This window comes from Mytilus edulis, chromosome 1 (assembly GCF_963676685.1).
Source record: "Mytilus edulis chromosome 1, xbMytEdul2.2, whole genome shotgun sequence".
Taxonomy (NCBI): Eukaryota; Metazoa; Mollusca; class Bivalvia; order Mytilida; family Mytilidae; genus Mytilus; species Mytilus edulis.
Genome location: NC_092344.1, coordinates 122,990,033 through 123,004,484, shown reverse-complemented (window position 1 = coordinate 123,004,484; position 14,452 = coordinate 122,990,033). Strand labels below are relative to the sequence as shown.

General features: G+C 31.1%; 1 protein-coding gene across 1 annotated transcript in view; it reads left to right on the top strand.

The window, feature by feature from the left end:
* The first annotated feature begins 5,922 nt into the window (after window positions 1–5,922).
* Window positions 5,923–14,452, top strand: part of LOC139505271 (hemicentin-1-like) — a 39,555-nt gene continuing 31,025 nt past the window's right edge. The window contains exon 1 of the mRNA XM_071294996.1: window positions 5,923–6,028. The gene's annotated coding sequence lies outside the window, so the exon portion shown is untranslated. The remainder of the gene's footprint in view (window positions 6,029–14,452) is intronic.

The following is a 14,452-nucleotide window of genomic DNA, read 5'->3' as shown; positions in this document are numbered from 1 at the left end:
AAATTAGTGATTATAAATTGATCGTATGTTTTTTTTCTATTTTGTGATGTTATACTTTTGTCTCAGTAAAAGGGAGAAGGTTTGGTACCATTAAAACGTTTAATCCCGCTGCAAATGTTTGCACATGTCCTGTGTCAGGAATCTTATGTACAGTAGTTGTCGTTTGTTTATGTAATTTATACGTGTTTCTCGTTTCTCGTTTTTTTTATATAGATTTCACAGTTGGTTTTCCCGTTTGAATGGTTTTACACTTGTAATTTCGGGGCCCTTTATAGCTGGTTGTTCGGTGTAAGCCAAGGTTCCGTGTTGAATGCTGTACCTTGACCTATAATGGTTTACTTTTATAAATTGTTATTTGGATGGAGGGTTGTCTCATTGGCACTTATACCACATCTTCCTATACCTATAACGATTTTTCAACTAGACTTTTGTTAAATCCACAACTGACCTCTTAAAGCTGGCAAGATTGACCTAAGTTATACAATTGTACAATTTCAAAAGTTTCTTTGAAAGTTTCTCTTCGATTCAAAGCCTCTTTAATATGAACTTTGAATCGGTAATGGGTGTCAAGTACACTATTAATAACCTTAAAGTTAAAAAGTTGTAAGCACATGCGATATAGGTAATTTTCAATAATGTTCAGTTCATTGTAACTTATTACTTTGAGTCAAATAAAACGGACTGAACTTAATTTGTTCCAACTTCAAAGCTTCAACAAAGCCAAGAAAAAGATATGATCAGATGAAAAATGAAAAATATTTTTTACTGTTCATAAATTATAAAAACAATATGCTTATAGATGCAATTCACTCAAACTTGTCTTCATATATATCATGATAACTTTATACGCAAGATAATATGTAATAACAAATTCTAACTATTTCAACCTTATAAAATCAAATTTGAATTTTTTATGTATATTGTGTAAAAGAAATTGAAACGACCAAACAATAAACAAATGTTTATTACTATCATTAATCTTACCTTGTTAACGGGGTAACACATGCCACCGACAGTAAAGTATATCGGACCTACGAAACACACCACAGCAATTGTTAAGATGAGTCAATTCCTTTACATCATAATAACCAAATGGTGTAATAAATATGGAGATGCATTCCTATTACTACTTTAGCTGTCAATTGTTTTAAAGACAACATCGCGTGTCATTATCACCAGAATCAGCTTCCTGTTATAAATAACAGGATAAATAGGGCAATTATTCGGTAGACGCGCTTTTTGTCTAAAATATATTCATTCGTGATGCTCCAATTAAAAACTTTAAAAGCCAAACATAGTACGACGTTCAATGCTTTTAGGACCAAAACGAAAAATTAAATGCACAGCCCTGTTTTTACAACCCTTTAGGACCTGGCTGCTGTAAGATTTTAGTTGTTGAACTACAAAAATATGATGGGTTATTTGGTTGATGTTCTTGGTTGTTTTTCAAGCATTCTAGTTGATATTTGATTTTGTTGATATATCGGTGGCTTTAAACATGTTTGATTGATCAACAAAACCTGATTTCGTTACGTGTCTTGGGGTTTGGGTTAATTTTAGGGTTAGGGTTAGTAGTCTTTCCTGTGATTATCTTATAACTTAGAACGTCCTTCCTTCTTTCATTGAATGTTGATACATAATGTTTTGCGGAAAACTGATTTGTATTTTCATCTGTTCTATTTCATGGGAAAATGTCAGTTACGGTAATTTGCATGTTTTCAGTTTCCTTGTTTAAAATAACGTTAACGTTGGACATTATATAAGACGTTGCAGTTGCGAAATATTCGGTTATAGGGGTTACCTCATCTTTTATAAATGTTTGTGTTTTTTTCTGAATGCTTTGTTTAACCAAGACTTGTATAAGACAAAAAGTAAAATGATAAAAAAAAAACGAACAACAATGAAAATTGCAAACGGAACGTCCCAAAAAAAACAACGCAAAATCAAAAGCTTAAAAACATTAAACAAATGGAAAACAATTGTCATAATTCTGCCTTGGTAAAGGAATTTCACTATATTATGTAGGAAATGAAACTTGTTTAAACGAACAGTACAACTTAATAATTCATCTTTACAGTTAAGGATACAGAATTATAGGAATCACAAGAACTAATGATCAATGAAATAAAACTGCAAGTTTCGGCAAGGGGTTATTACATTGTAATTATCATATTTATTTGTCTTGGCCGTATTTGTATTGTTTGGCCTTATGATATGTAAACATGGTTGTTTACAAAATAATATTGTAATTGTGCATATACTGGAACAATCCAAGATGCTGATGGAAATGATATGAACTTTCTTTTTGACTTGCATGATGTTTCATGAATAATTATTATCTATGATGTGTGATTTACAGTATTTTAGAAGTTTCCCTGTTACAGTTTTCGAGGAGTTCCCCTTCGACAGAGTTTAAGAAGATTCTTTATATATAGAGACACCTAAAAGCGGGACGAAAGATATCAGGGGAACAGTTAAACTCATAATTCGAAAAAAAACTGACAACGTCATGGTTAAAAATGAAAAAGACAAACAAATAAATAATAGTACACAAGAAACAACAAGACTAACCACCACGAACCCCACCGAAAACTAGGATTGTTCTCATGTGCCCATGAAGGGTGAGCAGATCCTGCTCCACATGTGGCACCCGTCGTGTTGCTTGTTTTATTACAAACCTTTTAAATAGTATAATTCGGTAGGTCATGTTCATGCAAAGGGAAGGGGATTGTTGTTACGACGTAAGGAACATTTCCGATATCATCTGTGAAACGGTTATTCCATAATGGTCAACCAACCCGTAAACATAACTAAGGGATGATTTCAACTTCACCATTCGGAACTCATGGTTTTGAGAGTTTCCTTGTGAACAGAAAGGTATTATGATGATCAGACTTTGATATATTTGATTACTCGGAAGTTCTCTAGTCAGAGTTGGATTGACACTTTTGTTTACTAAATCATACTAGATTGTGAAGTAATTAACCGTAACAGTTTAGAGAAGAATTCCAGATAATGACAAAACAAAGGAATGAACAGTACGGTTGCTATTTTCAAATTGTGAAATATTTCTTGTAATCTTTTGTTAAATAAATCTGGTTAATATTATTTTTAATTTTTATTTGTATCTTATGTTGGCTACAATTTAGAAAATTGATATCTACATGGCCTTAACAACAGGTGTTAGAACATGCAACTGCCCGATCTATATTTTCATGTGATATATTAATTATTTGACCGTCTTCAGAAGAAAAATGACTTCTGTATATGTACCAATGACACATTCTAAGATATGATTATCAAGCACAATTTTGTTTACCACAGGCCGTGTCATTCTGTCCGTCGCTTTGAAATGGAAACAAATATAATGTGGACTTACCACAACTTATTTGTTTTGTTTGAGAAATAAATAAGCCGATATGTAGTAATTAACATGTGGCTGGTTCGTATCTATCAAAATAACAATATATGATATGATTGCCAACGAGACAACTGTCCGCCAGATGGTTCATTTGTTTCCATTATACAATAAATATCATCACCATATCTGATTTAAGAGAGACAAAAGATACTTATTGGACAATTCCATATAAAAAATGTATGAAAACGAAATATAACAGTGCACAAGACACAGTAGCACTTGAAGTTGCGTTTACTATTTGAACTGATTTAGTTTCTTTGTCTATAGTGTCAGTGCTTGCCATTTATCCATAAAACTACGAAACTGTCTCAATACAATTTTTTCGTCACCTTTGACTTCATGCTCATATCAACCAACAACAAATTTAGCTCCAATATATATCATTTTATCTCGGGTGTATGCATAGCTTATGACACCATATTTTTTTGGAGCATCGCACTAGTCACAAGGTCATATTTTCTCTGTTCGTAAATGATGTCTTTACACTAAATACATGGAATGTTTTATATGTACTGGATATTTTAGACTTATAAAGTGATGTTTTTATTAGTTGTTACTGGCTTTGCACTAGCCGTACCTCATGTTCACAGTCAAACATTGGTGGTCGTCCAAACGATACGTTTGTCGTTTAAAATGTTGTCAACAGTCTCTCATTTATTGTCCTGAAACACAATATATCAAAGCAGCTTAAGTAAAAATCAGCCTGTTGTCAGTAAGTCACTTGTCAACTTTAATTTGTTCAAAATAACGACTTTGTCGTTTAATTCGAATATAATAAAATGCATATTCAATTACTTATAAAGATATGATACACAAAAAAGAACTGTTTAAAACATGAAATCGATATATAATAGAGTATTTATGTTTCAACTCTTGATTTGTAATGTATCCAGTCATCTATGGATGTTAACCTTTGTCAACATTAACTAAGTGCATGTGATCCTTTCAAAATGATTTGATAAACTTATGGTCATAATTCATCGCTAAAATAGTTTAAACTTATAGACTATTATGACCCTGATTGTGTTCCTTAGTTTTCATTCTGTTGATAGAAAATCCCCATGCTAGTAAATTACTATTGCTAACTTTAGCATGGAGGAAGAAATCAATACGATATTAAAATATAATTGAACATAGCTTTTTTAGGTCGCTGAAAGATTGTCGATTTGAGTGTACCATGCCTGAACGACCAGATTGATTCAGCAGTTCGATGCATCCGGAGTAGTCCATAGAAAAGTAAAAGTAAAGCAAGTGATAAATTCACAACTTAACCACGAATTTAAAATATGCTTTCGCTTACAGATGGATTTCATTAAATGATTGTGATCATAACAACAGGATATATTTGGCACTGAACTTATTATACATTGTTGTTAAAAATTCAATAAGAAATAAATCACAAAAGTACAGACGCATCTTTTAAAGTGGTGTTTTGCAAGCATATTCAGGTGCTATGCTGTGTAATTCGAAATGTAAAATATAAAGAATTTGACTTATCCGTTATTAAACCTTATAGTCAGCTTTGCTTTGAGCCATTTGCAAATCATTCGTGCATTTTGTGTTATGGTAATTTTTTGTATTCTTGTCTTTCATTTTTGTCATGGTGTTTTGTTTAAATGCTTTTTGTGTTTCTTTGTTACATAGTTATACAGATTATAACACAATGTTGACTGATGTACCAATTTTTGACATTTTTACCTAATACTAGTATATCTTTTTTTGTGTTCACACATCGATGTCAATATAATGGAATTTTATGTAACTGTCTTATAAGTGAAAGGTTAAGCTAGTTATAAAACCAGGTTTAATTTACCATTTCTCCTTAGGAAAGTACCTGTACCAATTCACGAAATGCGCGTCTGGTCAAAGTACAAAATTTCAATCCTGTTATCAATGATGAGTTAATTTATTCACGTAACTAACAGAACTGTTTTTGCCAAAATGAAGTGTCCAGTTCGAAAAAAAAAATCATGTGTATACACAGAAAATGCACAACATTCTTCTGCGCCTATCGATAACTTTTGAAACTTTTTCGTTTATAAAATATTGTGTAACAGATACTCAGCCTGACTGACAAAGAGAACACTATATGTCTCATGCATCCTCCGTGCATTGCTATTATAATTGGGGCTACTGGAATTACAACATGTCTGATTTTTGTCAGTCATGAAAAGGGGGAGATTTCTATCAATCAACATTCAAAAGTCTACAGTGCTGTTGGATGGAACCATGAATGACATATTACTTGAACACTTAACCCATTACACAAACAAAACTATTATGTATATAATTGTTTTTAATTTTAAACAAAGAGGAAAAGATATAGCGCTCACAGCATTTTTTTATAAATTAATACATCTAAAAATAAATGTGAATATGTTAAAAATAGTTTCTATTTATGTTCAGTTTTCCATGTAATGTTTACACTATAATTTAAATTGTGTCTCCATGCAACATTATCAATAATTGGAGCTTTAAATTTCGTTTGATTGGATGCAAGTCTTGACATTAAAAATACACCTCCACTAATTGATCTGTTGATGTGTAGTTTGTATGATTCCATATTGGTGACAAAAGGTCGTTGGATTTTAGTGTCCATAAACTGAGGTTTGTAATATAGTATTATAATATCTTCTCAAGATGTTTGTTCTAATTACTATATTGATTTCAGATACATTACAGGATAAAACAATTCAATTACGACCCATAGAAAAAGATATGATCGGGTGCAAATGATGATGCACAGGAAATACAATACTGTAGAGTAAAATTAGAAAATCAGAAACTCCTCATAAAAAACAAACATTTTGCCCATGTTTTCTCACTCTTTCATACCTATGGAACTGTATCGACAGCATTTTGGACGAGCTCTATTAATGTCTGCTTTGGTAGAATCATCGCTTTCACATTGTCGTAATCTTGCTCTCTTTTTTATGTGTAGCAATTATTTTAATACTGGTTTTCTAAGTGAAAATAAGGATTCATTGTATTTGCAAGACATCAAATATACTATTGAAACTGCATTTGAAATACGAAATATTGATTTTTTTGTTTGCAACCAATTAATAAATATAACTAACATAAAATACTGCATTTCTTAATTATACTTTTTCGAGACAATGACTTTTATAGATCTTATTACTTTATTAAAAACGCGACAAAACAGAAATTTATGTAGATTGGTAGAAACTTAAATGGTACGATCTGTTCACAGGGTAGAAAATTATGAATCTGACAATTATTGGGCAGTTTCTTATGTATTTGTTTTTACTGGGCACAACTTAATGTATTTGTTCTTTACTAAGTACAACTTAATGCATTTTTTCTTTACTAGGCATATTTTAATGTATTTGTTCTTTACTGGGCACATCTAAATACATTTGTGCTTTACTGGTCATATTTATCTATTCCTATCTGTTGTCATCTTACTTTATTTGTTCTTTAAATTGTATACTTTCTATTTATTTCTCTTCTGATTACTTTCTTTGCATTTTGCACATTGTACCTTTTCGTATATTGCGAGTTTCGTGGGTGTTTTATAATAACAACAAGTCTTTGTCACCCTTTTTTGTAATACATTTTAATTATTTCCAAACAACGGTTACATTTAAATCCAGTAACATGTAATTGAGAAAAGCAACAGACATATTCATTACCTAACATAATAAAAGCAGTTGCGAATAACTTTTCTTAATTATGTTATGTAGTTTTAAAATCGCTGAAGTTTCAAATTTGAATATCCTTGGACTGGATGTTGCATTACTAAAGTTATATTTTACACCAATTATTAATTCAGACTAATATACAAAAGCTGTATTGCTATTTTATAATTATGAACTTATCTGTTATAAATATGCAAGTTGATTAAATAGCTTGGATGATACCTATAGCCACAACGACCTTGTAAAAGGACATTTAATAACAGAGTCGTATATGAATATTCTTTTCACATGAACACGCTACAATTGTACCTGGCATTTAAATTGTCGTTTAGTTATGTTAACCTAAATTTCAACACGTTTTTTTTTCGGAAAATGTGGAATTCTACATAACTTTTATATTTCTAGAAACATATTTAAAATGCAAAAAAAAACGTGCGTCCTAAATCGCATTTTTACAATGTGATCAAATGTGTCCAGTCACAAGTTTCATTAGATAAATTTTCAACTTTTCTTACACAAAAATATACAACATAAGTGATATTTCCTATAGTTGTTAACTTATATGTCATTTTGGTCTCTTGTGGAGAGTTGTCTCATTGGCAATCATACCACACCTTCTTTTTTATAAGAGTCAAATAAGAAAATCAGTTGTAAACAGTACTCGGATGAAAATAAAATTTAAGAACTTTGCAAATTTTTTTGTTTTCTATTTCATACGCGTACCAATAATCTTTGGCCAGAAGTGGTAAATAATTAGTTCTTATAGGAACACCATCTGATTGTTGGAAAAAGTAAAATCACAAAAATACTGAACTCAGAGGAAAATCAATTTGAAAAGTCCATAATCACATGGCAAAAACAAAAAACAAAACGCATCAAAAACGAATGGACAAGAACTGTCATATTCCTGACTTGGTACAGGCATTTTCAAATGTAGAAAATGGTGGATTAAACCTGGTTCTATAGCGCTAACCCTCTCACTTTAATAACAGTCTCATCAAATTCCGCTACATTTACATGATGCGTTAAATAAACAGTCACAATTAATAAAATAGTCAAAATATGGGTACATCAGTCATCATCGTATAACAACTTAACAGGACACAAAAACATCTACTATCTACGAACACATGGATTGATTTGAGTGTCTGACGTCAGAAAAATTATATACGTCACATAAATTTGTCGTTCAATGTGCATACAAACAATTTTAAAATCTATATAGACATAGCATGAAACCAACTCAACAAATATATTATTGATAAAAAGTAGACCAGCACTTAGGTGTATTTGTTGTAAAATTAGTATAATTCTTCGCAAAGTAAGAATTCTGTTGAATTAAAACAAAGTTATATAAAGTGCGTTTCCCATTTTGTATCAAAAGTTGTGTCTAATGATATAGCAGATCTCCCAATTAAGCAAGTAGAATAGCAGTGTAAAGCGTAAAACAATAATATTGAAGACAGAGGTTAACAAACCATATATTGTGTCGAAAACATAATTAAATAATTTTACATTGGTGATATCCCTTGACCAATTCACGTCGTAGATTTGTGTTGCTCAGCTGAGAGCATAGGCGAACCGCTTTGGTCAAATCAATATATAGTCTCTAGATTTTGTTAAAATTGCACGCATTTTCAACACATTCAAAACACATTGAAACAAATTATCAATTGGACTTTGTACGATTTTTTTCATTTCAAAGAGATTTTACATTTCAAAATGACAACTCGCTAATAGCGGTAGACCTATTTTGACATTTTTACCTATTAATTCTGTTTGTTTTGTTCACACATTGTTGCCACATTATGAAATCTTTTTGCGACTGTCATACAAGTGAGAGGTTTAGTTAGGCATAACACCAGGTTTTACTTTTTACTTTTTATAGTACTCTGTGCTTTCGAATGTGTTACACAAAATGTAATATTCAGTGGTTGTCGTCTGTTTTCGTGGTTCATAAGTGTTTCTTGTTTTTCGTTTTTATATAGATTAATCGTTGCTTTTTCCGTTTGAATGGTTTACACTAATAGTTTTGGGACCCTTTATAGCTTGCTATTCGGTGTGAGCCAAATCTCTGCGTTGAAGGCCGTACATTGACCTATAATGGTTGGCTTTTATAAATTGCTACTTGGATGGAGAGTTGTCTCATTGGCACTTATTCCACATCTTCCTATTTCTTCATACTCTTAGTGAAATTATAACTATTTGCATTGACTTTGATGAAACGAAAGCATTCTATTTAAGATTTCTATTCAAACATCATAAAAATCAATAAGTATCTTCTGAGAAAAAAAATAATGATCGTATTATATTTTTGTGAAAACGTGAGCTTCAGATGATCATAGTCACCTTACCTCCTGTTAGTGATAGTTTGCTTGATAAAATGAATTAAGGACACACAACATAATCATAAGTTGTAAGCCAGAACGAAATCTTTCAAACATATATGTAATTTTTATAAAGGTGACATATTTGTCTTGACATCGTTCGAGCACTGAAACTAAATTTTATTTTGTTATGCAGACATTACTGTTACTCAGGCAAAGCCTTCACTCTCTACGTGTCTTTATACACGACACACATTTTTTTCATTTTAAACGATATGTCATATCGTACTTAGTTAACACAAACCTGGCTAAAATCAACAGTAAACACTTCATTTCAGAACAAGTTAACGCAAATCTGAATTATTAAAAACATAAATAACTTTTACTAAATTCCCGAATTTATTGCATTTGTCGAAATAATACATGTACTTTTCCTTGCCATATAAAAATCGCCATGATGTTGTTTAATTCTTTTTCATTTCATTCCTAGGATTTCAATTTCAAACCCTTTTTAGATTCAATTGATGATTTTAATATCGGGACCAAGCCATTGAAGGTTAAACTACGAGAAATTCCTTATTGTTCGTGATTTCTCTAATCAAATAGCGTCCATATCAAAATTGTACCGATGTTCACTTCGCAATGCTTGAGTTGTATCCATGTACACTTCGCAATGCTTGAGTTGTATCCATGTACACTTCGCAATGCTTGAGTTGTATCCATGTTCACTTAGCAATGCTTGAGTTGGTTCATTCAATGTTTTTATTTTCGAAATTTTGGAGTTTTGTCTTCTTTTCAAACGATTTAAATGTTCAATTTTTTAATAATTTACTCTAGCAATTGATGCGTTGTATATATTTCTTCAACCATAAATGTTTTTCTCGATTGATTTCTATTTTCTATCAATAATATTGTGTCGTCTGCAAACATATTTGTTTTGGTTTTTTTCTGTGTAAGGACAATACAGAGGATTGCCTTGTACTTTTTGATTAGTTCTATTTGTGGCTGCAATCGGGATCGCATATAAAATGTAAATAATAGAATATACCAAAAACTAATATCACAAAAATACTTAACTCAGAGGAAAAAGTCCATAATCACATCGCAAAATTAAACGTCAAAACACATCAAAAATGAATGGACAAGAACTGTCATATTCCTGACTTGGTACAGGAATTTCAAATGTAGAAAATGGTGGATTAAACCTGGTTCTAAAGCGCTAAACCTCTCACTTTAATGACAGTCTCATCAAATTCCGTTATATTTACAATAATAAACCACTTTGATGGATGCATTTCGAAGTACACACATAACTTGTTTCACAGTCATTAGTAAGTACAAAAAAATAACATATTTCAGGCAAAAATTCTCGAAATTGATTTTTTTAAATATGCAGCTTTCCATTCCTATTCAATTCAATTCCCTGTAGTCAATTTATTTTACCTATTCATATATACAAAAGTATTTTGAAGCACTCTTTAAGCATGGGAAGAATAAAAAATATGGTAGCCCTAAACGAACACTGTCATGTTGGTCTCATACCACATCTTCTTTTATTACCTATTGGGGTTTTTTCTGTAACTGTTGGTAGAACAATTTTAAAACGTTCAGCGAGATTTTTATTTGATTTTACAATTTACTTTTAAGACAGTTATTTTTTCATTTTTTAGTATAATCCCTCTCCCCACTGTTATACATGTAAAAGGCTTTTTGCCTGCGATTTCAATAGCGTTATATTAATATCTTTTATATTTACTTAATCTCAATTGTTACAAATACCAGTATTCTTTTCAAAACTCGGCAGATATGCATTCTTCTTATTTTTACTTATCTCAAATCAGTATTTAATAGTTTTATAAATTACATCTTTAGAAATTTTACTATACATAAAAACGTTTTTCGCTTCAGAGAGACCTTTATTTACATTTTGTATTAAAATTCTCCGAGCTCTTTGGTTCAAACCACCTGAGATAAACAGTTCCCCGAATTATTTTTTTTCTATTATCATCTTATTTATTTTCTGGGTTTTTTTTTACATGTTTCATTCAGACTTTATCTTTGAGTTAAGTTTTTCGTTCCCTCTTGTTTGTTCTACTTAAAGAAAACAGTTATAAATATTTCCCCTTTTTTATGTCAATTCATTTTTTTCTTAAAGCGTGCAGTTTATGCTTTTCATTTCGTAATATATATAACTATCAATGTAAGTGTGTGTTTCAATAGTATTTGATTAATTATATTTGTTTTGCGTTTCGTTTTTTTTTAAGTAGACTTCTGTTTGATATTCCCACTTTGATCCTCGTTTCTATTTAATCAAAGATTTTTTTAAAGATTCATAGTAATGCCTATTTATAGTAGTTTATGCGACGACAGAGAAATCTTTATTATCTCAAAAATCAATTCATATTATGTTTCCAAGAATTCGAGATTGTTTAAAATTCAGTTTCATTTACCAATAACCCGTATGGGTTTTATAATAACCCGAACTTCTTTTTTGTTTGTTAGTGTTCATAGGTTGGACACACTTGTGATCATTGAACGAAAAATAAACAAGTTTTGCATAACCTTATCTACAATCTGTATTTCACGAGTGAGTATATAATCTATTATCGAGAAATATTTAACTCCTGAGAATGAGTTCCACTGTAGTTTGTAGAACTGAGTCGTCATTTGGTGATTATTTTGATCAATAAATGTTTTAATTCATTACTTCTTTCTAATTCATTGTTCAGAAAATCGTTAAAATCTTCCATACCCCTCGCCATGAAGTTCAGTATTTTTTATCTACTGGGTTTTTTTCGTTGTTGTAATAAAATAGCTTCCCTTTTAGATGAGGGAGTACAGGTAATCCAGAAAATTGAACCTTCTTATTCATTTATATTCGTTGTCTACCAAATTTGTGCAATGAGTTTTATTGCAAACATACAAAATCAAAATTACTTTTCAGGCAACATTAAAAATGTATTTCATTTTGACGTATCTTCCATATCATTAAATTTGATGTAACTGAACGAATGAAACAAATTCATAAATTTATTTAAATATTAATATATATAAAATATTACAGCCATGTATCACCATCACGGCTGGTGATCCGATGGATACATCTGTTGTAGAGTTGTCACTGGCTCAGACGTACTTATAAATATCATTATTTTCTGTGACTGTATCTTACATAAATACTATAGATAATTTAGCTGATCTGTAAAAATAACATCTCCATGCCTTATATATCATGTACTGTAGTACGACGCTATTTTAAAACTGACGTGGAAAGGTAACACCCGGCCACCGAAAGCTTCACTTTTATGAAGCCCAGGTGGTCGTGTGGTCTAGCGGGACGACTACAGTGCAGTCGATTTGGTGTCACGATACCTCAGTAGCATGGGTTCGAATCCCGGCGAGGGAAGAACAAAAAATTTGCAAAAGCAAATTGTCAGATCTACCATTGTTGGGTTGATGTTTAGACGAGTTGTATATATATATATATATTTATACATAAGTGTTTTTCAATTATTGCATGTCAAATGCATAATACAATTATTTTTATATAACATACTATAATTTCAAAAAATTTCAAAAGAAGAGTAAAAGATACCAGAGGGACATTCAACTCATAGATCGAAAATAAACTGACAACACCATCACACTACAATAGAAAAAGACAAAAAGACAAATGATAGTACACAAAACGCAACATAGAATACCATAGAAACAAGTGCACCAACCTCACCAAAACTAGGCTTGATTTGAGGTATTCATTTTATCACAAATTCGGTAAAAATCCCATTTGGTAGGTCACATTCGTGAAAAGGGAACGGGAGGAAGTTTAGACATAAGGAACATATCCGATATCATCTGCGAAACGGATATTTCATAATGGTCAACTAACTCGTGATAGCGTCCGTTAAATTTACGAAAAGATGATTGATTTTAACTTCACCATTTAAAACTCTTGGTTTAATACCAAAAAACCTCAAAGATATCAGGATTAAATTTTGTATTTACGCCAGACGCTCGTTTTGTCTACAATAGACTCATCAATAACGCTCGATCCCTAAAATGTTGACAAGGCGAATTACGAAGTTGACGATCATTCAGGACTAACATTCCTAAACATTTTGCCAAATACAGCTAAGGTCTTTTCCTGAGGTAGATAGCCTTATTATTTCAAGAATGCAAAATTTTTGTAAACAGTTAATTTATAAATATGATTATATCAATGAATTTATTTTTCAACAAATTATTGTGCGTGCACTTAAGTGATGCATTTGCCAATACCCTTTGTATGTGTTCAGACTACTTTAAATAGACCAAATAATTGCTACCTCATTATATCTGTTCGTTAACACATACAAATATTTGTATAAATGATATAATATAGTTCAACGATTTTCCTAATTATTTACACATTTAGCAGTTATAATAACATAAAACACATCAACTGTGCTGCGCATGTACAAACTTGTAATTATCAATATAACTGTCAGTCAATAATGAAATTCAAACAAATATTTCAATATAGTTTTCTGAAAATGAAGTTCCCGATAAACTTTTCAATAACAAAAAACGTACTTGAAATGCAATTCTAACAAACGACCTTGCGAGACCCTTATAAGAGGTCAAGGTCATTAAACACCACCTAGTAGTAGTATAATTATTTGCTAGCTACATGTTATGTTTTTCTATCATAAATGAATTTAAAAAAACATCTTATTACAGTCTGAAAAGACAAAATCTTAAACGGAAAGTACCCAAATAAGTGGTAAAATCTTACCTAAAACAAAATTAACTAAAAACAGAGAATCACGAACTCCCTCAAAAAGTGAGGTTGATTTCAGGTGCTCCTTAATTGTAAGGAGATCCATTTCTTCACTTGGCATTCGTGTGATTGTTAAGGTAGATACATTCAGGGGACATGGACAAAATTTTCAACTTCTTTTCAACATTTATAACACAAGATTTAATCAATGTTACGGACGTTATCACGAGTTTGTTGACCGTTATGGAATAACCGTTTCACACATGATATCGGATATGTTTCT